Source organism: Cygnus olor, chromosome 1 (assembly GCF_009769625.2).
Source record: "Cygnus olor isolate bCygOlo1 chromosome 1, bCygOlo1.pri.v2, whole genome shotgun sequence".
Taxonomy (NCBI): domain Eukaryota; kingdom Metazoa; phylum Chordata; class Aves; order Anseriformes; family Anatidae; genus Cygnus; species Cygnus olor.
Window position 1 is genome coordinate 126,481,218 of NC_049169.1, and position 24,996 is coordinate 126,506,213.

The 24,996-nt window shown below is 40.3% G+C and overlaps 1 long non-coding RNA gene across 1 annotated transcript; it reads right to left on the bottom strand.

Annotated features, from left to right (window-relative positions):
* Positions 1-787: 787 nt before the first annotated feature.
* On the bottom strand, positions 788-2,961 carry LOC121061860. The gene is made up of 3 exons (XR_005815316.1): positions 2,694-2,961; positions 2,038-2,200; positions 788-1,681 (listed from the first exon to the last, which is right to left on the bottom strand). It is a non-coding gene; the product is annotated as an uncharacterized LOC121061860 (long non-coding RNA).
* Positions 2,962-24,996: the final 22,035 nt, after the last annotated feature.

The window sequence follows — 24,996 nt, forward strand, 5'->3', positions numbered from 1 at the left end:
AGGTGTTTCATACTGCAAGCTACTACCAGTGGGATAAGAAGTCTGCTGTAAATATGTCCAAGGTCTAGGTTTCTTGAGATTTGTACTCATTAGCCTGCATTTCACAACTGTTTAGACTGATATCTCTTGTGTTTATTATTCATCATAATATTAAATGGTTTTGGTTTGGTTTGTTGTTGTTTGGTTGAGTTTTTTTGTTGTTGTTTTGTTTTGTTTTTATAGGATAGGCATCAGTTTAAAGATGAAACTGTGAAAGCCTCTTGCTAATTTTCTTTCTCTGGATCTTGGAAAGAAGGATAAGAGTAGAGATTTCTAGGAGCAAAAGATTAGTGACATTCACAATAAAATGAAATCCATCTCCACTTTTGTGGAGGAAATTCCCTTTGCCCAGTGTTCTGTCTACTCTGTGCCTTTTGACACCACTGTCTTTTCTGAGGCTGACGTGCTTAAATGCCTAAATGCTTAAATGCATGAAACACTGAAATAGGTCAGGTGTTTGGCTGACATGATTCTAGTGTTTTTTCCCAGTGGAGAAGACTACGGATAGTAAAGTGACAGTATGGGTTTAAAAAAAAAAAAAAATCAAGTTAAAATCAGTTGCTGAAAACTGAATTTCTCTTAGGATTTCTTTCAACTGAGTACAGGAGATGTCTCTTTTCTCATCAGCAAACTAATACAGTATTTTCTGTTTAATAGTGCCCTCTAGTGAAACAAAAAGACTTTCAACAGAAGAGGTGAACATGTTTTAACAGGTTAAAAATGAGGTGGCAGAATGTATTGAAATGATTTGAGCCAATTTGTTAATGCTCTTATTACCACCAAGGGACTTTGGTATTAATGTATGCCTCTGCTACGTTTCAGGTAAAAAGAACTCTTAGTATGGCAGCTGCTCCTAAAATCCTTGCTAAAAATGTAGATGTAGGGCACAGTATTGTAAGGCAGGTTCACCTGAGTGAGCTAACAAGAGCATCCTCCAACTGCATACACTTGTTGAAATCTAAGACTACTATCTCCACCACAGTAATGAAGCATTTCTCATGCTTTCAGAAAAGGTAAGGACTGATAACGCATTGTACCCTAAATTCTTTCATCTTTCCTCAGGAAACTTTTAGGCCTAGAAAAAGGTGGGCATCCTCTACACTTCACGGTCAATACTGTAATTTAAAATAAACAGTGCTGTTCCAAAGTCCAAAACAATCTTATAAAAATCTTATGTTTAATCAACCTTATTAATTACATTATAATGTAATTACAACAGCTATTTTGGCTAACATTGAAGTATTTAAACAGTCAAGAAGGGAGTAAACTAAAAGACCAAAAATAAATGCAGATTACCATGTTATTTATTTATTTGTTTATTCATACAGCTGTACATATAATCCATTCATTTTGCTTTGCTGAAGTAGCTGTAGTGGTAAGTCCAGCCATTGTGTTCTGAGGTTTGTTTGTTTTTTTTCTCACGTTGTGTCCTCTTATGTTTATAATTCAAGTACACAGAATAGTGCAGATAAGTAAAAATCTAGACTCCTTCTAAAGCAGCTATTTTCAAGACAGTATTATATAACACAGAGGAGACTGTAGAAATTAAACCTAATTAAAATGTGACTCATTGAAGTTCCCTCCTTCCTGATAATTTGATCTGCTCTGAAATGCACCTTTCTTACTGCTAATTCACTTTCAGCTGTGGCACAGAAAAAGAAAAAAAAAAAGAAAAGGAGAAAAAAACTTTATTCTGAAATTGATTCCTTAATGTAAAGAGTCACACCCTCCTTCAATCAATTACCAAGCTGGCTGACATTTTAGTCTTTTAATACTAAAACAGTAAAAGATAATTCACAGTCCCCCCTCCTTTAACCCAATTACCCTGTATCTGTTATTTTGAAAGACTATGGAAAACCTTTAGAAATGTCACTAACACTACCGTAAAAACTGACAGTTCTCTAACACGGATGATCAGGCTACTTTCCAACACTCAGAGGACAAACACCAGAAGAGTGATCTCTGCAAAGCCTCTAGGTGGTGAGATCAATTTCTTACCACATGCCCTTGTAGTTTGCCCTTGTAGTCCAGTCAGGGACAGTGGGATCCAGGCTACACTGCAGTGGCAGAACTCGCATCTCTTGGACCAGTTTCTACCTGAGGTCTCTGTGACAGCACGAAGGCATAGGAAAGTCTATACAGCACACAGCTGGCATGGCACCTGGGAAAAAAATAATAATACAAGGCACTTGGAAGCCCAGCTGCAACAAAATACATGTTAGGTATCTCCAGCTGAATCAAATGCCTACTGCAGTGGGAGGCTCTGCCAAGGAGCCTTCTGCAGGTTCACCCCGTGCCGCATCCTTGTGGTGTAAGTCAGCGCACCCGCACATTTTTACACAAGTACCCAGGCCAACATGCAAGGACTGATTTCCACTCCCTTGGCATTAGCAAAGCATTGCCCAGACTGAAATCGGTTTTGACAAGCAGAAAATACTCAAAGACGACAAGAAGTCAGCAGGCTGAGGTGAAGGTGTTGTGGAGGTGAGCTGAGGTGAAGCGGGGGAATGCTTGCTTTCAACTCTTAACTTCCTCAAACACGTGTGGAGGCTTTTTCTTTACCCCCACCTCTTGACTCACATTTGCATGTTTGTTGGTGAGGAAAGAAAACCGGTGGCTAGTGTGTAGAAAAGAATAAAGCAAGTGCTTAATACCTGTGCGTTCAACCCCAAGACGCAGCTCAGAAAGCACTAACACTTGTTTCCCTACAAGAAGAGCAAAGCCGGCTAAGACAGCAAAGCTCCAGAGCCAAAAAAAAAAAAAAAAAAAAAAAAAGTTATTATTGTTGTTGACTTTGTTAGGTTTGCTACCAACAGCCACTAAGCTTTTCCAGCCGAAAATGCAGCCAGGACTGCACTCCGGGCGACGACGCTGCCCCAGCCCCGAGCAAATGGCGGCGGGGCCCGACCGTCGCCCTTCCCGAGCGGCGGCAGCGCCCTCTGCCGTCCACCACAGGCGACGCCGCCCAAGGGCCGCGGCCCGGCGCTGAGGGCGGGATGGCGGCACCCGGGCGGTACTGAGAGGAAATGGCGCCGCCCTCGGCCTGGAGCCGGGCCGGGCGGTGGCGGGTTGACTTGTCCCCGCGATCGCCGAGGTCCATCGTCCGTGGGCGGCAGCGTGCCCGTCCGCTGCAGTGCAGCAGCGGGAGGCACCCTTAGCTCCAGGGCTGGCTTCTGGCACTCTGTCGCCGCCCCACAGCTTTCCCTACTCCAGAAGGCAGGAAGGAGAAACCCCAGTCCTCCCAGTGTTGGTCATCTTCTGTGTCCTTTTTCCTTCCTCAGAGGAAATCCAAACCTTCATCAACCTGAATCTGAAGCACTTCTAAGCCCCCCAGTTCTTCTCTGCCATCCTAACCCCCAAATCTCATTTTAGAGGAAATCTCCTCATGCTAGAGATCATTCTTCTGTCACAATGCTGAACTGAGCTTCTAGGCCTTCTGTTCAGCCCTGCACAGTTCCCATGCATTTTCCATCAGGGACCAACCTATCTACGACTGCTGATCGCTCCTTGACTGACTTCTTCACAGACAGCATTGAAGAAATGCAAGGAACACAAACCTGGCAATGCATTTTTTATACAATGTGACTTTTAATGTTTCAGTGCTGTCCTTAGGGATTCACAGTACTTTTTGCTTGATCCCTCCATTTCTGCAAGTTAAACTTGTGGTCCACGTTAGACCTTCTGCTTTCTTTGCCTTTATAATATCATTTTACACATGTCTACAGATAGTTCCCCTGCTCCATGCAGTCACATCATAAAACTCAGCTTTGTTCCTGTTTTGCTGTATGCTTCTCATACCTGACAGACAGGCTGATCCTATGGAGTAATTCTAAGCCTGTGCATCTCCATCCCTTTGTGAGTTCGGTATTGTTCCCAAGAATATAGGGTCTCATGTAGAACTGGCTCTGTCCAGGCCATGTTGTTGTGTTTTTTTTTTCTTTTCTTTTCAAAAGCCATACTTCTGACTACAGACAGGAGACAGTGGATAATAGCTAAAAAAAAAAAAAAAAAAAACTCAATAAATGAATGGAGTTCACAGTTTGATTCTGACATACTATGTTTTGGTACCTAAGGACCCAAGTTACCTAAGGTTACCTAAGGATTTTGCTAAATTACCAAGCAGCCTGTTGATGCTGTGTGCATCACAGTACCTGCTTATCCCACATTCCTCCTTGCTGCATGCATTTCAAACAGCCAGGCTGAATTTTACTGTAACTCGTCCAATTTCTGTTTATGCACTAACCTTAGCCTCCCATGCAAATAAGGCTCATTTGAATAGCATAATAGATAATGTCAGAGGATCTGTAAGAAGTCAAATAGAAGTCTCTTCATCTCAACGAAGGAAATCCAGCAACTGACACACAGCAGATTGTTAACAGCATGACGTCTCACTGCTCTGCTATGTAGACATGCACTCAGCAGCAGACATTGTACAAAAGGAGATGCCTTTCCCTATTCCACCCATCTGCACCTACCCATTGCAAGTAAGCACTCATTCTTGCGTGATTTTTATTAGCGTTAATAACACTAGCTACATACAGTGCAAACATGAGATTCAGAACATCTAGGATTTGATGCTATTTCCATTTGAAATGTAGTTATGCAATAGAGGATTCAAGATTAATCTGTTTGAAATGCTAGAGATGTTAAGTGACAAGAAGCTGGGAACAATGATTTAGAAATGGCAGCTCAATTATGCAGCTTGGAGAAAAACAGAGACTGAAATTGAAACTGAAATGCTTATAATTTGTCCTATTTTGAACCAAAATTTGGATAGCATTCATTTAGTGGTGAATGGCCAGACTCAGCAGCAAATAGTGCTTTATAAAGAGCAGTCTGAAGGCAGTTAACAAAGGGCATGAGTACAGACTTGCTGTGCATCAGAGGCTTCAAGACTGTTGCAGGAGGGAGACAGCAGAGAAAGGACATTTTGAGAGGTTCTGCACATGGTTTTGACAAAATAAACAAGTCCAAAGGCTCACATATGGCAGGGGTTAGCTGAGACTGACTTTCATACAACATTCCAAGTTGGAAGAGACCCAGAAGGATCCTTGAGTCCAAATCTTGGCCCACACAGGACCACCCAAAAATCAAGCCATGTGTCTGAGAGCACTGTTCAAACACTTCTTGAACTTCGGCAGGCTCAGTGCTGTGACCACTGCCCTGGGGAGCCTGTCCCAGTGCCTGACCACCCTCTGGTGCAGAACCTTTCCCTAACACCGAGCCTGACCCTCCCCTGTTCCAGCTCCATGCTGTTCCCTCAGTTCCTGTCTTTGTCCCCAGAGAGCAGAGATCAATGCCTGCCCCTCCATTCCCCTTGTGAAGAAGCTGTAGGCCTCCCGTCAGTTCTTTTCTCTAGGCTGAACAAACAAGTGACTCAGCCACTTCTCTTACATTTTGCCCTCTAAACCCTTCACCATCTTCATAGCCCTCCTTTGGATGCTCTCTAACAGTTTTATGTCTTTATATTGGGGCACCCAGAACTGCACACAGTACTCGAAGTGAGGCCGCACCAGTACAGAGCAAAGCAGGACAATCATTTTCCTCAACTGGCTATCAAAGCCATGCCTGATGCACCTCAAGGTACAGTTGACCCTTTTGGCTGTCAGGGCACAATGTTGACTCATGTTCAACTTTACATCAATCAGATCACTTTCTGTGGAGCTGCTGCCCAACCTCTCATCCCCTAGTTTGTACATATGTCCAGGGTTGCCCCATCCCAAGTGCAGAATCCAGCACTTGCTCTTGTTGAACTTCAAGCAGCTGGTGATTGCCCAGCTCTCAGATTTGTCAAAATCTTTCTGCAAGGCCTCTCTACCCTTGAGGAGTCAACAGCTCCTCTCAGTTCAGTGTCGTTTACAAACTTAGAACACCTTTGAATCCTGCATCCAAGTCATTTATGAAAATGTTAAAGAGAACTGGCCCTAAAATGGAGCCCTTCAGAATGCCACTGGTGACTTTCTGTTTGTACAGGAAGAGGCAAAAGTAATGGCCACAGATTGACTTAGGAATAATAATGTCAGATCATCTCCTTGTACACACTGAGGACTAGGCTGAGTTTGTAGAATATTTTCTGAGTTTGTTTGCCCAACCTTCAAGGATAAACATGAGCAGGGCTGACTCTTTGAGCTTTGCCAAAGCTGGCCCTCAAGACCAGATTCATCATCTGCAACAGGCAGTAAGACTCTGAGTGCAAGCACCCTGTGTAGCCTGCCCATACTTGGGTTGAACAGTGTGGGATACTTTCCCTTAACGAGCAACACAACCATCCACAAATAGGATTGTGCCACCTCCCTCCCCATGTCTTATCACCACCACAGCATAAGCTGAGTGGACACTGTCCTAGTGAACAGATGCATTTTTTCAAGCTCCTAAACATCCCTTAAACTGTTATTTCTAAACAAAAAGCATAGTATTACAGACTTTTTTCTTTATAGTTATAATTACTGACAGCAAGTATTCAGAAATCCTCGGGGCTGTTCGGATATTTTTCTTGTCTCAGTTTACCCATATGCTTTTCAGTCTCTGTGTCTGGGGGAAAAATATTTTCTGGGAGAAAGGAGGTTGAGATTTTTAAATGCATACCAGAGGTTTCTCTTTTCAACCTCAGACATCCTGTGATTCTGTGAAAGGATGTCTTAATTTATACCTCATGAGCAAATCCAATGGCCTACTTCTCCTCTGCTTTTATAATTCTCATAAGTATCTGAAAACAATAAGGAAAAACCCCAACGACCACCAAATTCTGATACTGAAACATTTTACAGGTACTCTTGCTGATGTAAGTCACTACCCAACATATTCTAAATCTTGCATATTTTATCCCATTTACAAACAAGCCAGTCAATTTCTCCCAGGGAATGTTTACATCTCTAAATGTTAGATAGGATGGTATTTTCTTCTTCTTTCAAGATAGCCTAGAATAGCAGCAGTATTTGAACACACCAAATTACAGTGCCTCAGAGCAACAAGAGGAAGTACTTCAGTGGTTTGATTTAAGGAGCTGCCTACAAATGGGAACACTGCAATGACTAGCTGAGGTATTTCTAATACATCTATTACCTTGACACAACAGCAAATATAGATGTTCCTCATTTCACAGATGGAAACTGAAGCACAGAAAAACCCATTAGTGATGTGTGATCAATGAGTCAGAGTAAAGAAAAGGAAAGGAAAGATAGCAGGAAAATCATGTCTGAATAGAGTGAGAGAACAAAGAGCTGAAAAAGTTTAGCTGAAAGGCTTATAGTGATCTTAATGGGTACTTAGCCATTTAAATGCACAGAAATGACACGCTTAGAACAGAAGACTTTGGGTACCTGCATTTTTAACTGACTAGAGACAAGTGATTCTATTTTCCTTGAAATCTCTCATAAATTACCTGGCTTCGATATAGGGAACAAAAGGAAGAAAAATAGCTCCAAAACAGGCAGAGTATGAGTATCTTGATATAGAATAACATCTACAGAAACAGCTGCACTTGGTTCTCAGATAAATTCACTGAGAATGGTACTGGGTTTTGTTCCAGTCTTTTCTGTTCTTTTCTACATAATGTAACTTTCTATAACTACAATCAGATTTTAGATCTTGGTGTTCTACATGTTCTCCAGCAATATCATTGATCTAGGACCTCTGTTTTTATAGTTCTTGCTGCACTTCAGATGATGTGTGCAGAATCAATATCAGATCAGAATTCCCTATCCACTGGTACAGGTAGCAGCAATATCTAGCCGTCATTTTATAGTGAACAAAATCAGACATGGAAAGTCACAGTGACATATTCCACACTCAACAAGAAACAAATTGAAAACATGAACCAGGAGACCAGTAGTAGGGAAGAAACTGAACTGATACCTCTTAGACTCTTAGAGTGTTTTTTTTTTGGTTGGTTGGTGGTTTTGTTGTTTTTTTTGTTGTTGTTTGTTTGTTTGTTTTTGAAAGGAGGAAGTTAGAGGTCTTATGATATAGGAGCAGAGAAATACAATGCAGATACTTTTGCACATATAGGAGACAGAACATGGAGCTAAAAAAAATGGTCAGAAGACATACAAAATCAGTAAAGCCACATGAAAATGGTCTTCCCCTCCTGTGAAAATTTCTAAGGTTTTGCAGTGTCCTTTGCTAAATCATAATAGTCAAAATTTCAACAGCATTCACAAATGAACCATATAAAAAAAAAAAAAAAATGAGAAGAAGAATACATGACTAGACAGAAAGGCTGCAGTATACATTTTCTGTTTCAATCATTTTGAAATGTCATGTTTTTAAAAGGGCTTAATTTTCTGTTTGGTGGCATGAAAACATTCATGGATGTTCAATGTGCATGAACAAGAGGAAAAAAAGAGGTAAAATTACTTTTTTCCTTCCAAATCTGGCATAATTAAAACAACGCATAATAAAAACCATTTTAACTGATAACACAACAACTACAACTTAGATTGCTACAGACTAGTGATTTTAGTGATAAGAAAAGTAGGAACCAAAATGTAATGTCAAAATATCCACTGATACCATCCAGGACTTGTGAGACAGGGATCCTTTAACTGCCAGTTATCTGTATCCTGGCTATTTTCAATATATGAACCATGAATCCCTGGTATTACCCCACAACTTTAATATATTCTATCCATGGATAATGGTCTTGTAAAACAGTTCCATCAGTATTGTGACATCTTTGTTCTTGTGTATCTGGAATAAATAACATTTAAAAGAAAAGAATTGACTACTCGACTTCTCATTAAATATCTCTCAATCTGTCCCAGGCTGTAATAATGCAATTCCTACAACAAGAAAACATATTTATCTTCATTGAAACTGTGCATCAGTGAGGAGCAGAAAGTAATTGAAATGCAATTTGCAATAAAAGAATCAAAATGGTTAATCAGGATATATATCAACCCTTTAGTGGAATTAATAAAAATAATAATAAAAAAACAACAAACAGAGCAGTCTAATAACAATTTTGTAGGCCATATATATAACTCCTTGTTAAATTTTAAATCTATTTAAAAAGAGCAGGGAACCGTAATCAAATTGTATTAGCACTCCAGTTACAAACTATAGCCCAGCTGTCTACAGGAGGCAGGAGGGATTTCAATCTGTATTGTCTGATTTTATGCAGAGGATAGAATAGCATGAAGTGTGACCTTTCTTGGGATCATCAGAAGTGGTCAACAATTTAACAGATTGGTTATTCTGATGCTTATGAGCATGCTTATGAGCAGCAGAAAATGCAGTAGCAAGATGGCAATTGCTGGGAAGAGGAGTGTGAGCAGGGCATGGCAAGGGCTCAGTAGCAAGATGGCAATTCAAAATCAACAGGGCAGGGAATAAATTATTCAGGATGACAGAAAAGGAATAAAACTTCTCATCTATGTCTTGCCTATTTACCATTTAAAACTAAGTTGGTGATTCATTTAACTTGTAACTCCTTCAGTATTTCTAAACCAGACATTTAGGGACAAGGACTAATAAAATACTGCTCTGCAGAATCATATGACAAAAAGTAACATTATTGTTCAGTCCAGATCCTTTTGGCTGCAGTGCCCGATGCAATGTGCATTTACTGAAGGCAGCCCACAGATCTACCTGTTCTGCACGTCACAAGCTGAAGGCAGTAGCAGAAGTTCGAAAGTCAGCTGCAACATGTCACAGGAAGAAAACGGGCAAGCACTTTTAGGTGAAATTGCCAGGTTGACTTAGGATGTAAGTAAGGAACACCCTCCTCTTACCCAGGAAAGCATAACCCAGTTTCAATAATTCCTGACCTTCTGACCTGAGAAAAACTTCCTCCTGCCTCCAGAACTAGTGATTACTTTAATCCAGACTCTGTAAATGCTGTACATCAAGCAGACACTTCCCAACATCCTGCCTCGTAACCACATCAGAAATCTGTTATATTCCAGGCAAAAGGAGGGGAGCCATCTCCATGCCCATCAGCATGCCCTGACACACCACATCACTGCTGCACAAGAGGAACGCAAACAAACATGAACACAGTGTCCTTCCACAACATCTGAAAAATACCGTACCCTTCACCTGCTGCATCCTATAATCACATTAGTCTTTTCTGCAGCTACCTCAGACTGGTGACTCAGTGCTATTGTATGCTCAGGCAAGACTTTCAGGTGTCTTTTCACCACCTCTTGCAATTACAGTCTTTGGTTTGCTGCAAAAGTCCTCATTATTAGTACCTAAGAGTATGGCTTTGAACACCGTACTATCTCATTTCCATCCCTTTTCATAACATTATGCTGTCTCTATTACTGCAGGGCAGAAGGGCATCTGTTTCTTCTCACCATCCTCTGGACTGGCATGAGCAGTCTGCTTTATTGTCTCTGCAACATTCACAAGTACACCAGGTTTCTTACAACAGAGATGCTCATGAGTATGGCATCCCCTAGCGCATTCATTCATTCAGACCAATAAATCCCTGCACACGGACAGCAGGAGTAACTGGAGAGCAAGAAGAAATGAGAAACACTATGTTTATAGCAGCAATGGGATCAGGGTTTTTTGTTTGTCTGTTAGTTTGTTAGTTTTCTGTTTACTCTCTGTCTATTCCTCATTAAATTTCCTGAAGCTAAACAAGCAGTGTGTTTCAGCCGTGTATGGAGGGGTTAAAATCAGACAACGTGTAGTAATTTTCTTTCACAGCACGGTGTATTGCCATCTTGTGGCTGTTTTACCTATACTGTGCTGAAAATGTATATAAAATAAGCATACATTTTATGGTTTTATCTTTTGTAAACAAAACCATTTAAGAAATGTGAGAGAGGTCAACCACAGGCTGACAGGTTCTTATTTGAGCTTTTCTGAAACTTCACTCTGGATTAGTGCTATTCCACCTTTATGTGTGCAGACTGGTTTTCTTAGCTGTAACCTGTATACTGATTACCTAACTAACATCATTCTTTCTCATGTTTTCTCTTTCATGTTTAGTGAAACATAATTCCATGACATTTTTTGTTAGAATCTTATTCTTACCTTTTAATGTATTTTAATGCATTTTGCATTTGATTCTGAAAAGAAAAACTCCACTAACAAGAATCTGTTAAATTGTTGAAGTAAATTTAGCAGGAATTTTGATATGATCAGTGGGTAAAATAAAAATTAAATTTTAAAAAGGCACCAAGAAATTATGAAGGTCAACTTCATGATGGTGATTCTATGATTCTATACTGTAGCAGAACTGTCTACTTTTTGTCTACATGACCTGTTCAATAGGACAATTTCTTTCTTAGCTTTACCTCCATAGTATACATGCGTAAATACCTGGAAAAAAAAAAAAAAAGAGGTCAGCATCCTATATATTTAAGATTAATTACAGTGATTATTACCCATATAGAACGAGATCTATTTGACATCGCCTTGATTCAGGAAGAGATCTCTCATGCAGCGATATACACGAGCTCAAGACAGGTTTCCCTGAACAGGAATAGACTTGGGCAGGTACTTTAATACTTTCCTGGATTAATGCCTATAAAGAGATCTGTGTTGATTATGAAACTGTTCTACTTTAGTGATAGGGAGAAGAATAAATCACGAAGTGACTCTTAGTGATTTCATCATTGCTTTGATCTTGTTCTCTTTCATAAAGATATAAATCACGAGTAACAAAATCAAGGGAAAATCAGTGGAAGCAAATGACGTTACATTGTTAGGAGATAAAGACAAGAAAGTCACTCCCAGTTACCACATCCCTTAGGAAACCTGGATTTTAAAGCCTTTCACGCGCATTCTTATGTTGCCTGAATTTAAATATTTAACATTTAAGAAACCATAGCTGAAGAAAGTTGCTGCTGTAGCCCAGGGCAAACATTGGCAATGGGATATTGTCTGTTATATGGTGAAAATATTATAAGAGAACAGAAACGAGTATTTCCTTAATCCATAAAATGAATGTTGGAACTTACCTGACCAAACAACCCTTTCTCCCCTCCTATACATGCACACACAGTTTGTATCAAAGCCTAAAATATTGAATATCAATAAACCGGTGAGGAATAAGGAGTAGGACTGGAAAATTGTTGTTATTAATAATAATAATAATAATTTTTTAAAAAACAAAAAAAGGATTTTCCAGCCTTTCCCATTGCTAAATGAAGGCTGTTTGTGACACCCCCACCTGACCTGCTGCTTCTGAGGATGACTGAAGCTGCTGCCCTGCAAGAAAGATGTGTAGAGTTGCACACCTTCAGTGTTTGTGGGGGGAGTTCTGAAAAACCTCGTCAGCCCTCACTTTCCTGTAGTCAGACCCATGATTGTAGTTCACTGTGTTACTCCTTCCCGAGCATGGACAAGGCCACGCGACATTCACTGACTTCCAGATGGTAAAAGTGAACAAACAATCCATGGGGCAGAATATGACCCTGGCATAAGCTACTGTTTCTTAATGCTAACCATTGACGCCAGTATGCACTTCCGAGAGCAGCTCTTCTGTAGTCTCGCAGCTGCAGCACACAAAGTGCATGCAAAGCAAAAAAAACTCATCCAGAAGAGCACTGCTTATCTTCATAGGAAGCAGAGATAAATCGCTTCCTTTTTATAGTCCTCTGTCCCCCATTTTGCTTTTATGTGAGGCTGGGGCAGAGAAAGAATCACAACTTTCAGTTGCTGGGAAATAGAAAAAAAGTGCAGAACATATTTCCAGCTACTCTTTCTCATTCGGCTATGTCGCTTAAAGCAGTCTAAACAATCCCAGGCTACCACTCACAGCCTCTTCTCCATCTCTGTTGTGCAACCACAAGTGCTCATGCTCTAACTCAAATAGGCAGCCAATCTGCCTCAAAAATAACCTGGCAGTTATGTGCCGCCTATTTTCAGCCCCGGCAGGTCTCTGATGCTGTTCTTTGCTCATCTGCATGAGCAGTAGAAGAGACAGAAGAGGTAATGATGAAGTAAGCAGCCATGGGAAAAGTGAGTGGGTAGCAGACAGAAGCTGTTTTTCTTTCATACAGGAGTACCTGCAATGTGCATCAAATTTCAGCTGTAGAGTCCTTCCATTTTCAGAAAGCGTTAAGCATCCTGAAAGCTCTGTCTTGGAGACTTTGGGCCAATTAGGGCCACATTTGTAATGCAATTTGGGCAATACCGAGACAGATTTACACAAACAGGGATTTCAAAAGTGCCTCGGCACTTGTCTCCAGAGGATTTGAACATCTGTTCTGAAGCGTAACTGTACTCCTGTAACAATTCCTAGGGCAATAACTCCATTTCCTGAACAGAGCAAATCCAGGTCCTTCTGTGCTACGATCACAAGTCCTAAGCGTTTGTCAGCTTTCCCTAAATACACAGTTAATTCAGCCAGGAGCAGCAGACACTTCTATGCCCACACAGGGAGCTGTGTTACACATAACCAACTACTAAATTTCACGTTCAGCACTTTAAATGATGAGAGGGGGAGACAAAGCAGCTCACTGAACTGAATGAGCCAACCTGTATTCCAGGTGCACCTCTGCTGGCTGGTGCCAACAAAACACGCAGCAGAAGGCTGCCCTGGAATCCTGACTTGAATAGGGTTTGTCTGAGAGCCTGTAGTTTATGGTCGATTTGTCTAGGAGTTGCATTGGGCTGGATTATGTATTCAAGGTTCTGGTACAAGAGGATGCTGCTTGGTGTTTCCGAGAAGCTGATAGTCACAGGCGGTAGCAGAGGAACTGGCTCTGATACAGCAGTGGTGTCGGTGCTCCCATTCTTGATATGGGTTGACTACAAGTGCCCAGAGGACTTGTTCATTTTCTCCTTTTCTGCTTTGTATTTTGAGAAACACTCTTTCCTAAGCAACTGCAGGCAGGGAGATCCCCTGGCTTTCTCCAGGAGCTGCAGGAAGCCCAGGCAGAAATGTCTCGGGACACACAGGAATTGCCATCAGAGATAAAAGGCCGTGCTCAAAGGAAAATATCAATCTGAAGTGCATTTCCTTTAAGAGTATCTCTTTGGATAGAGTATGTATAATATGGAATTACTGATTTCTGTCTAGAAAGTCAAACATTATCTACTAGTCTGAAATATACAACCTCTTTTTTCTTTTTTTTTTTTTTTTTTTTTTTTTTTTTTTTTTTTTTTTTTTTTTTTTTTTTTTTTTTTTTTTTTTTTCTTTTTTTTTTTTTTTTTGATAAATTAAACCCTTGAGCATTGTTTTTGTTGTTTTTATTTGTTGGGGGCTGTTCTTATTTGTTTGTTTTTGTTTACTTTAAGCCATATTAAAGGAAAAGAGGCATTGATTTGATCTGGCAGGCAGTAAAGCAATTTACCAAAGCTGCAATCTCTTCCAGTCCAGTCTCCTTCAGCTTTCCTATTTCAAAAGTATTAAACATTTCTCTGTGTCTGACAGTCAGGAGCACAACCATGGAATGTGATGAAATTACTTCTTGGCAGGCAGGCGGAAGAATAGAAGGTAATTTTAGTAATACCTTCTCTCTGATGCATGTATGAAATTAAGCACCCTGGATATGCTGTGTATATCCTCTGTAGAAGAAAGCATTGAAAGTGTCTCTAGAAAATTATCCCCAGTGAAATCACACAGGAACAGCATGCAAACCACATGGATGGGGAGATGAAATATACCAGGAAAATAGCAGAAAAAGCATCTAAATATAAGAGGCTTAATTCAAAATCATTTTTGAATGGTAAAGCTACTGGAAAACAAGGAGGGAGACCACATATTGCAATCTCTAGGATTTCATTAAAACCAATGTAGAGATAAGAAAATATTGTTTGGGGTTTGCTACTAACAGAGAATATCTGTGTTAACTGCACTATTAAAATCTTACCAGCAAAATTAATTTAGAATTTTGGATATTTGTAACAGTGTACTTCTGTATGAGATTGCAGTACTTTCCGAAATACAGAACTGATTTTAGGTGCATTAACCTGAGTATCTGAAACACCGTAGTAATGACAGCAAGGAATTCAGTGGGGAGTTTCTGAGTTTACTGAAATGTTAGTCCAGCCGTGACAAGAAAAAATCCTAAAAGCAGCAGGAGATTTTATGTATAAAGGCTGTTGAATCATGAAGATCAGAAGACAGGCATGGCAGTGTTTGGGGGTTTGCTCTGGAGTTTTTGGGCTTAAGAATAATGCAGGTAATGACAGAAATGCAGTTTCTCAAGACCGAGGCTAGCAAGGCAGCAGAAAAACTCTGTGTTGCTTCCAACAAAGTTCTCTGGTATCCCCAAGGAAAACTTTATTCTCTCTACATTTTCTTGACATGTACTCTGTGCTGAGCTATGCTGATAAAACAGTTGCATAACAAATGCAGATTTGCTTATGGTACACTGGAAGGCAAGAATGACAACATGCTAATCCCCACAAAGATTTTGCACTAAACTGTTGACATGTGTCACTTTCATTCACTCTATATTCTCTGTTCTTCATCCCACCAGTCCTGCCTAGATGATGGACGGACTTGGTTCCTTCTCTGCTGGTGTGTATGATGGCTCTGGCCACAGTGTAGGAGTAAGACTCCCTAAGCACCTGCCACTTTTCTTAGATTAGGGTTACAAAAGAAGAGGTGCAGCCTTACCACTGAACAGACAAAACTACCATGTTACATGGCTTTGATTGTCATTCACAGTGAGCAGAGCTCCACTAACCTGTCAAACCAAAACTGCAAAACGAAAGGGTACTACAGTATTTGTCTGCTTCTTGAAATGACACTTACTGCTGCTGGAATTCCATGTTTATCACATCCCACAGACTGCCAAACCAAATCTGCCCTACTTTGAAACAAATCATAAATTCAAATTGTTTTAATCCAGTCCTGAAAACCTCACCAGGAATCTAACAGTCCAGGTGGCTGGCTGCGTCAACAGAGTCTTCAGAGGTTTGGAATTAGAACTGAGTGAGCAGAGCCACTACAAAGGACCCCCATCCTTCCTCTGCCAAATGCTAGTGGAGGGTGGGACAGGTGGGACGAACAGCAAGTTGTTGTGGAAGGGTGGTAGTTGCTGGAAACTGTAATGTGATTCTGAGTGGATTGGTGGATTTTGATTATGTATCAGGATGCCTTTCTCTCTTTTTTTTTCCATCTTACTTTTCAGTGTAGAAAAACCTCTTGGGTCCAATCCCAAACCTTAATGAAGACTGCCATCAATTCAATAGACTCAGTACGACTCTTTTTAAATCACTTTGTTCCCTTCAGAATAATGCAGCCAGTAATAACACTTTTTGACACCTTCGTGACATCGTGACTGTTACTGGTCACACTCCAATACAGCTGCCTGAAATGTGGTGTCTCTTCTGTTTTAGCACAACAAAGTGATCTCCTGAATGCTGTAGAGGCTAAGGTTTAATTCTGACTCTGGTGCTAATACAAGGCAAAGAAAGTCCATGGCCGTCACTGGGTAGACAAAATATAAACGAAAGAGAAATTAATGATTTAATTAATCACATCATTAAATTATCCTAATTACATTATTATGTAAACACATTTGTGTGAAGAAGCAACTCAGGACACAGTTGGATCTGCTGCTTTTCCACTGCCTCCCTCCACGTTTAGGAAGAATACAGTTAGGATTTAATCCCCCTTAGGTTTCCATGGGTCCACATCCTTGGTGTCCTAATAAACACCTTTATTCCCATCCTCAGATTTCAAGTGTTTCTTAGATTAGTTTTCAGCAGACCAAACCACTAGGAAAGGAGTAGTCAATTCTGTTGCATTGACTTCAACCTTTAATTGTCCAGAGCTATACATAGTAGATGTAGGGAGGCAAGAAAGTCAGTCTTGCACTTCTCAGGATCAGCTCTCCTGCTTCTTTGTGCTACACCACCAGCAGCCCATGTTGCTCAGAGCTCTTGGTGGTCAAAGTACAGCCCACCCACTTTTGATACTTACGCAGGGCCACTTTGACCATAACTACCTCACCTGAGCCCAAGATTTTTCCTTCATAATAATTCGACTTCAGAGCAATAAATTACACCTGTTGTCTCATTTCTAACTGCTTTTTTCCAGGTCCGAAGTTTATTATTATGTTTTGGTGGCCTCTCAGGGGGACTGCTGCCACCCATTATGCCAGGCATACATTCAGGGATGTCAACGATAGTTGCCTTCTCAGCTCAACCTGTACAGACTTCTTTCCTAATGTTTCTCTCTCTCTCTTTCTCAGACTCTTTTCATATCTACTGACATGCAGACTGGCATGCTGCATCAGGCTAAGTGCCAGTTTAGCACAGAATCTGTACCCATAGCAATCATTAGCCATATTTCAGGAAAGTGTGTAAAAAATAGAAGTATACCATGATAAATATAGAAGTGACAAACAGATGCTGTTTTCCAGAAGTTAGCTGTTCAGGAACTGATTACTCAGGATTTTTTTTTCTGAACTGGAATGGAATGGAATGGAATGGAGTAGAATAGAGTAGAGTAGAGTAGAGTAGAACAGAACAGAGTAGAGTAGAGTAGAGTAGAGTAAGTAGTAGAGTAGAGTAACTAGAGTAGTTAGAGCTGTCATGGACCTTCAGGGATAACCAAAATAAAGCATATTACTGATGCCATTCTCCGAATGCCTCTTGAACTTGACCATGGGGCATCAACCACGTCACTAGGAAGCCTCTTCCAGTATTTGACCACCCTCACAATAAAGATTTTTTCCTAATGTCCAATCTGAATGTTTAATACACATAGTGGAGAAATCTGATTTCACCTAATATCTGTACTAGATATATATCTCTATATTGGAGAGGACTCTTTCAGGGAGTGTAGTGATAGAACAAAGAGTAATAGTTTTAAAGTAAAAGGGGGTAGATTTAGGTTAGATATTATGAAGAAATTCTTCACTCAAAGTGTGGTGAGGCACTGGCACAGGCTGCCCAGAGAAGCTGTGGATGCCCCATCCCTGAAAGTGCTTAAGGCCAGGTCGGATGGGGCTTTGGCTTTGGGCAACCTGGTCTGGTGGGAGATGTCCCTGCCCATGGCAGGGGGTGAAATTAAATGATCTTTAAGGTCCTTTCCAGCCCAAGCTATTCTATGATTCTATGATTCTATGCTCTATTTTTTATCAACTTGGCCTCCTTTAGCAAGGAGTGCTATGATTTAATTTTGAATCGTGTGAAAAGGGCTACCTTTTGTTTGTTTTAAACATACAGTTGATGTTTCATAAAATGTCCCCTTAACCTGAAGGACACAAAATTGTCTGTAATCGTTGCCTATTCACATTCTCTAAATCATTTATCGTTTTATAGACTTTTATCATAGTATATTCTCATCCATTTCTTTTTCTGACTGGAGAGCTGAAGTCTGTCCTGCCGTTCTATATCATTGATCACCTTGGAACCCCGTCTTTATCTCATCTCTAGCTTTCTTATACCTGCCTTGAGGCTACAGAGGAAGAACGGTACATTCATTCAAGGTGTGGGAGCACTGTCAACTCATGCGGTGGCATAAGAACATTTCCTGGATTTACTCCATTCCTTTCTCAATAATTCCTAATGTTTTGTATGTTCTTTTGACCTTCTCTGAGTACTGAGCTGATGTTTCCAGAAAGTTATCCACAGTCACTCCAAAATGTATTTCCTGAATGGTAATCACTAATTTAAAGCCTGTTATTATGTGTGAATAGTTTGAGTTATTTTTATTCCATTTGCATTACTTTGCACTTATGAGCATTAATTTTCGTCATTTTATTATCAATTTACTGAGTATTATGAGTTTCTGCTACAGCTCTTTGCAGTCAGCTTCATATTAGACTGTTCTGAATAATTTAATCAGATGCAATCTTCTCACCATAGTATTTATCCACTTTTCAAGCTCTTTTACAAATATCTTGTATTCTCTGTTCCTTACATAGATTTCTCTAGAATATGCCCATCGCCCCCTTCCTAGCCCTTTCTAGACTTCTTCCTCAGAACACCATGAAAAAAAAAAAAGGATATGCCTGAATCTCCCATTCAGTTAGCATCTCTACAGCAAGCTGTCTGTGTGGGATTTGTTTCACCTAACTTTAGATGGTGACATCTATTTGTGAGCCAAGTTCTCTCTATAATCAAGTGGAGAGGAAATAGGCAGTGCTACAGTGGAAATGATCCAACCCTAATGTAAATGTCTAAAATGCATCAGATGATTCATGTCCTAAAAGTGTATATTCCTCCTCATTGACTCAAAGGGAGTCTACAGTGAGTGGAGCAGATGTAGATTATCTACGTCAGAGGCAGAGAAATCATAAATTAGGGGAGAAGAATCCTGCTTTTCCCCCACAGTTTGCTGCGAGGGAAGTTCACCACTTTTGTGGTGAACTAAAACCCAAGAACCACAGTCTTTAAAGACCTCAAACTTGCAGGAGGGAAGGGCTGGACTTAGCAAAAGTCTACAGGGCAGCATCCCTAATGTTTCCCACACAAGGAAAATGCAGCTTCCTCTGTGCCTATGCCACACAGCAAGTGGCCCACGTGCAGTAGCCAGAGTCTTGTCCAGCTGCCTGCAGCCTTCCTGGAGCAGAGTGGCCTAGCTGGCCACTAGCCTGGCTAGTGGCCAGGCAATATTCCACCTGCCCTGCCCCTTGGTCCTGCATTAGTCTAGCTCCAGAACACTGTGGTGCTACCACGGGTACTGTCAGAAATTTTTTACAAGCCAGGTCCATCCTTTGAAAGACTTGAAATATCTTCCCATTTCCTTGCATCACTGAATCATTTCTTCTACAGAAATAACAAGCTTGTAACCAATATAAGTACTTCAACTTCTCTTTCCTATCTTACTCACCATCCTTTCCATCCCAAATCACCCTTCACAGCAATCAAGAGTCATGCCTGGCAGGGGATCATTCACTTGGAGCTTCCAGACTGTTCCCTCCACAAGTTAATGACAAAAGCTACATTTCTAAAAAAGCAATGTTCTCACAACAGTCCGCTGAGATAGCTAATATAATCCTGAGACAGTTGGCAGTAAAGTTACCTCTGAGATCTGCTTTACAGCCAATAATATAGGGAAAGTACTGCACTCAGGACATACAAAAATCTTCTAAAATCTAATCATTTTCCCTTATGCAATATTCACCAGGGCACAAGTATCCAGGGAGCAGCTTGTTCTAAAGCTTCAAAACGTTACTGCAAATTAATGTGCACTGGTTGGTACCCTTAAGCAACTGAACTACTCTAAAAACATAGCTTATAAAAATACTTTTTTCTCTGTCAAGGAAATATTCAGAAAACACAGTCTTTTCGTATTACTTCTTATATCTCCAATTAGTCTTCATAGCAGTCTTCTGACCCTAGCTTGGATGAAACAATCTGACATAAGGGTAAAGAGGCAATAATATATATAGTATAGTGTATAGAGAATATCACTGTTTCTCACCAGAAATTACAGTATACTGGAATGGATAACAACACAACCTTGGAAAGGTCCAGATTAACCCTCTTCACCTGGAAGACCCATGCCCTCTCCAGAGAGAAACCACTTGGATGTGGTGTTTAGCCTAGAAATGTTAGAGGAGCACAGCTTTTCTCTCAAAAATAAGCTTAAACTGAAGGACAAGACATCAAAGGATTTTTAAGAATATTCAATGAGCATTCTAAGGTGAGAAAGACAGAAAATCAATAACCTAATTATCTAATTATGAATTGTAATCTATCAGTTAACACAAACATCCTGTACATTTTTCCACCTCAATAATGGGAGAGACTTAGCCAAGCCCCTTATACACTTCCAGCAGCTACCAGTGCTATGAGATCAAAAGCACCAGAATTCAGTGTAAAGCCCTGCCAAATGCCTGAGAGCTAAAACCATAAAAACCTGTGACAAGAAGATAAAAGCTGACCTAGTGAAAAGAGATATGTAAAAAATAAAATCAGGTGATTGCAGTAACAAACACAATATGAAAGTGAGATTCATCTGTGCACAGTGTTACAATGCAGATGTTCCCAACTGAGTGGTCACCTTTGGTCCCCTTTAGAGTTGGTAGAGAAAAAATGGATATTTCTGGGGTATAATTCATCTGTTCCTAAATTAGACCCTTAGGTTAGGACACAGCTCTGGAACCCCCCACATCCATAGTGATGCCTTCTGAGTGGTCTCTCATCCCTGGATTCCTACTGCCCATTTTTACTAAGGAGTTTTCTACTTATTACTGAACGCAAATGATGTGCCTCAAGAGTCCTATTATTTATCTACTTGTTTAGAAAATCTCATTGAGCTGCAGCTTTGTATCACTGCTTAGGCCCTACACAAATGTTAATGGAGTACTCGTAAGCCTGTCTAAAATTGATTCTTCTGTGATGTGTAGAGAAGACATTCATTGGGCTTCTTCTTCACCCATAATTATTTTTTATCTTAGGAAGTTAACTGACTTGTACTAATAAACCTGCAACGTGGCATTGTTTATATTTTATATATCATATATATTGTGTGTAATGCATATGATTGTTTTCCTCATTACATGTCAGTTTCAAGAGTGTAAGGTACAGCCCTTTTGGTTGATTATGCATGCTATAATTCCTAGGGCCAGCCTGTATGTTACGAATGCCCTCATGCCAACAGCATGGCATGGCAATTCATGGCAATGCCTAACTTTCAGACAGTGCCACAGCACATCACAGCTGCCTGAGCAAGGGAGAGCTGCTCTAGCAGCGCTGCTGTCCTCTCCCATCAGTCAGCACGTGAGATGCCTTCTGGATTGCAGGAGGAAATGGGAAACAAGGGAACCCTGGGCTGGAAGCAGCCACAGTCAACAGAGAGTCACCGTGCTGCTTTTGCTGCTGCTAAACATCTCACAGTCCTGAACGTGCTCTGAACCACTCCCAGATCAAGAGATGCTGATTGGAGTGAGAAGTAAGTTTCTGTCTTCAGAGGCTCCCTCAAACATCTTGCCCAGAATGCTGAGCATTTCTCTTGAAAAACACCACTTTTTAATGGATGCGGTATATAAAAGAGAATGATGTAACAGTTAACCCATGTAAATTCATGTCAAAAATAATGTTCAAAATTTTCCTGGTGTGAACGTGTCCCAAGCCAACGCAGAGTTACAGACGATACAGACACAGAACTTGCACATCTACCCTTGGTCCGTAATTCAGCATCCTGCCCTTTCATTTATGTAAATACCTAAAAGGGAGAGGTAGATTTTTAATTTCTACCTTTTCTTTTTCAGCAGAGGCAACTGAAGTGTAAATGAACGCAAAGGCATATAAAACAAATTTTAGAAACCTTATTTTGAGTTTTGGAGGGGCTCACTAATACCGGAAGAGGAAATCTTTTTTTACTAATCACTCAGATGCTGCTTTTCACAAATCGTAATATATTTTGCTAACCAGGAAATGCAGGCATCTCATTTTTAGTGCTTCATTCTCTAGTGCTCAGAAATAGCTGCATCAGATGAGATCTTGGAAAAGTTCCAAAGTTTCCTTTAACTACAGAGGATCCAGGATTTCACCACAGGCTAGATTTTTGGAACTGCTGAAGACTCCTAACTGGGAGAGATCAATGGAAAACTAATTTAAAGAAAGAAACAGAAAATCTGAATCTAGCTATAGGAATCTCAAGATGAGCAGAAGCACATGCATCTTGGTTCAGACTCTCCTCTTGAAAATTTGCCTGCATTTACAGGAATTTATAGCTCTTCAATCTCTGTGTCTGTGATCTACCTACTGGATTACAGAGCCTAAAATATGGAATTCTTATCATAACAATAGCTAGAGTAAAAAGCCCAAAGTGGCTTTTGTATCACAATGTCTCTTCTTGTAATTTGAGTGCCTTGGATTGCTCAGTGCAACTTCACCTCATGCCGGCTAGACATAGAGGACAGGAGAGGATTTTGCCAAAGATCAATACAGAAGCTTAGACAAGACATTACAGGGAGCGTCTGTCTGCTTTGGTATCTCTCTCTGCTTCACCAGTGGGGATAATGGGTTTTGATATCATGCCAGCTCTGCCATCCTAGAGAAAAGGTCAGAGCTAGTTCAACTCTGAGTGCCTCTTGCTAATCCACCATTAACCACAGAAATCTTAGGCAATTATTTCTGTCTACTTCTTATGGCATTTCTATCATGAAAAGGATATTCAAGTTCTCTTACAGTTCAGGTTAGAAATAAACAAGAGACAAACCTGTTTTCTTACCTGCACAGCTTTTTATGATTTCCCAGGAAATAACTCTTGCATTTTCCCCATGCATGTTACAAACAAGTAGGAAGGTTTCTATCTGGAAATGAATTCACACCAAATACACAAGGAAAGCAAACATAAAGATCACAAACTCAGACAAAATATTGCAGTAATAGACCAGATGTAAGAAACTAAAACATTTCAAAGAGACATGACTGATATAAAGTTTAAAAAACAGCTAAAATTCCTTTACACCAAGAAGTGGTATTTATTCTGAGTATGATGGATATTTTTTTGACTTATTCCAAATACATGGATTTAATTTATTTTTATATGTCTCTTGGCTGTTACCTATTAAGCAGCAGTCTTCTGAGCCAGCTACCGAAATCAGAATTCATTGAATAAATATTAGACAAAACAAAGTGATGTATTTTTGGTATTGTCTCTTGAAAATGATTTTCAGTGAGCTTGACAAGATAATACATAATACTATTGATAAAATTAACAACAGATAAAAGAAAAAATAAGTTGTGGGGTAAAGAAATAAAAGATCATTTTTCAGATGAGGTTTAGAGCCAGCAAGTTAGGCAAGAAAAGGGAAAATCAGGAAGACCTCCCTATCGCACAAGATGTGCAGAATGAAAATGCTCTTGTGCAGCAGTACATAAAGGAGATGGGAAGGAGGAGGAAGAAGGCAAGTCCCACAGGAAGAGAAGAAGTCAATAAAGAAAACACAGTTAGGTTTGGACAGTTAAAGTCCAGACGCCCAACTAGACTGGAAGCTCCTGTGTTACCAGTAACATGCTGCACTCCTCTCCCTGCTGCAGTACCCTTCTTTTCTCTCCATTTTGTAAGCACCCTTACCCACTCTCTAACTTTGATAGTCCCCATACTGTCATGAACTCTTTGTCCACCTGTGCCATCCTGTCTGTCCCTGAGGTCCCAGCACCACTGTGACAGGGAAATGCCACCCCGAGTGGTCCCTGCAGCAACCAGCAAGACCACAGGCGAACCACTGCAAGCACCCAGTTAGTCCATTTCCTCCATTCTCAGAACATCATTACAAGAAATGCATTTTTCCTCATGATCCACTTTCTCTTAAGTCCTTAAGAAAATTTCCAGTGAAATAAATGAATCCTGCTTTTACAGTTCTCCTAAAAATCTCTCTCTTCTCTCTGGCACCTTCTATGCAAGGCCTTTGCTAAGTAAATAGATGGTTTTCTCAAGATGGCTTTGTGCTAACTCAGTATATGTGTACCTGTTATCAAATGAGTATGTGCTTGCTCCCCAAATCTCCTTTTTCTGTTCTGGTTTGTTATCTATCCTCCTTCATGGCATTGCTGTTGAGTTGTTTGGGCAGGGACCACTGTATTTTCATTTCTGTTGCAAAAAGCTTACAGTGCTCTTCATCACTATAAAATAATAATTATCCCAGCATTTATTGTTGGGGCAGTGTTAGGAGACTCCAGAGAGTCTGCTCATTTTAACTCCTGTGAGCATGGCTTCTTAGTGTTTGTTATTCCACAAAGTGTTTCTTCAAAGGAGAGTTTAAGTGGCTGGGTGCCACAAAATTATGCAACGTCATTAAATGTAGGTGTAGAGTGGATTAGTACTTCATCTACGAGCTGGAAAACAACTCAGCTATTTCTTCTGCTGGATAAAGGTGGTTCAAAGAAATTTTGGAAGCAGCCACGAATGTTCTGTTACCATTTTCCTGTTAGGAGTTAATGCCAAAATAGCTCTGGCATTCTGTTGCTACCCATCACTGTAATAGCAAAGGATCATAACAGGAGACCGAAAAGTATTGCTGTCATACTCCAAGCCCACTGCAGCCCACTTAAACTGAAGGAAGCTGTGCAATTAGTTTAATTCAAATGATATTGAACCCAACTCATGACTGTTCCTAGGATAGAAAAGAGTAGGAA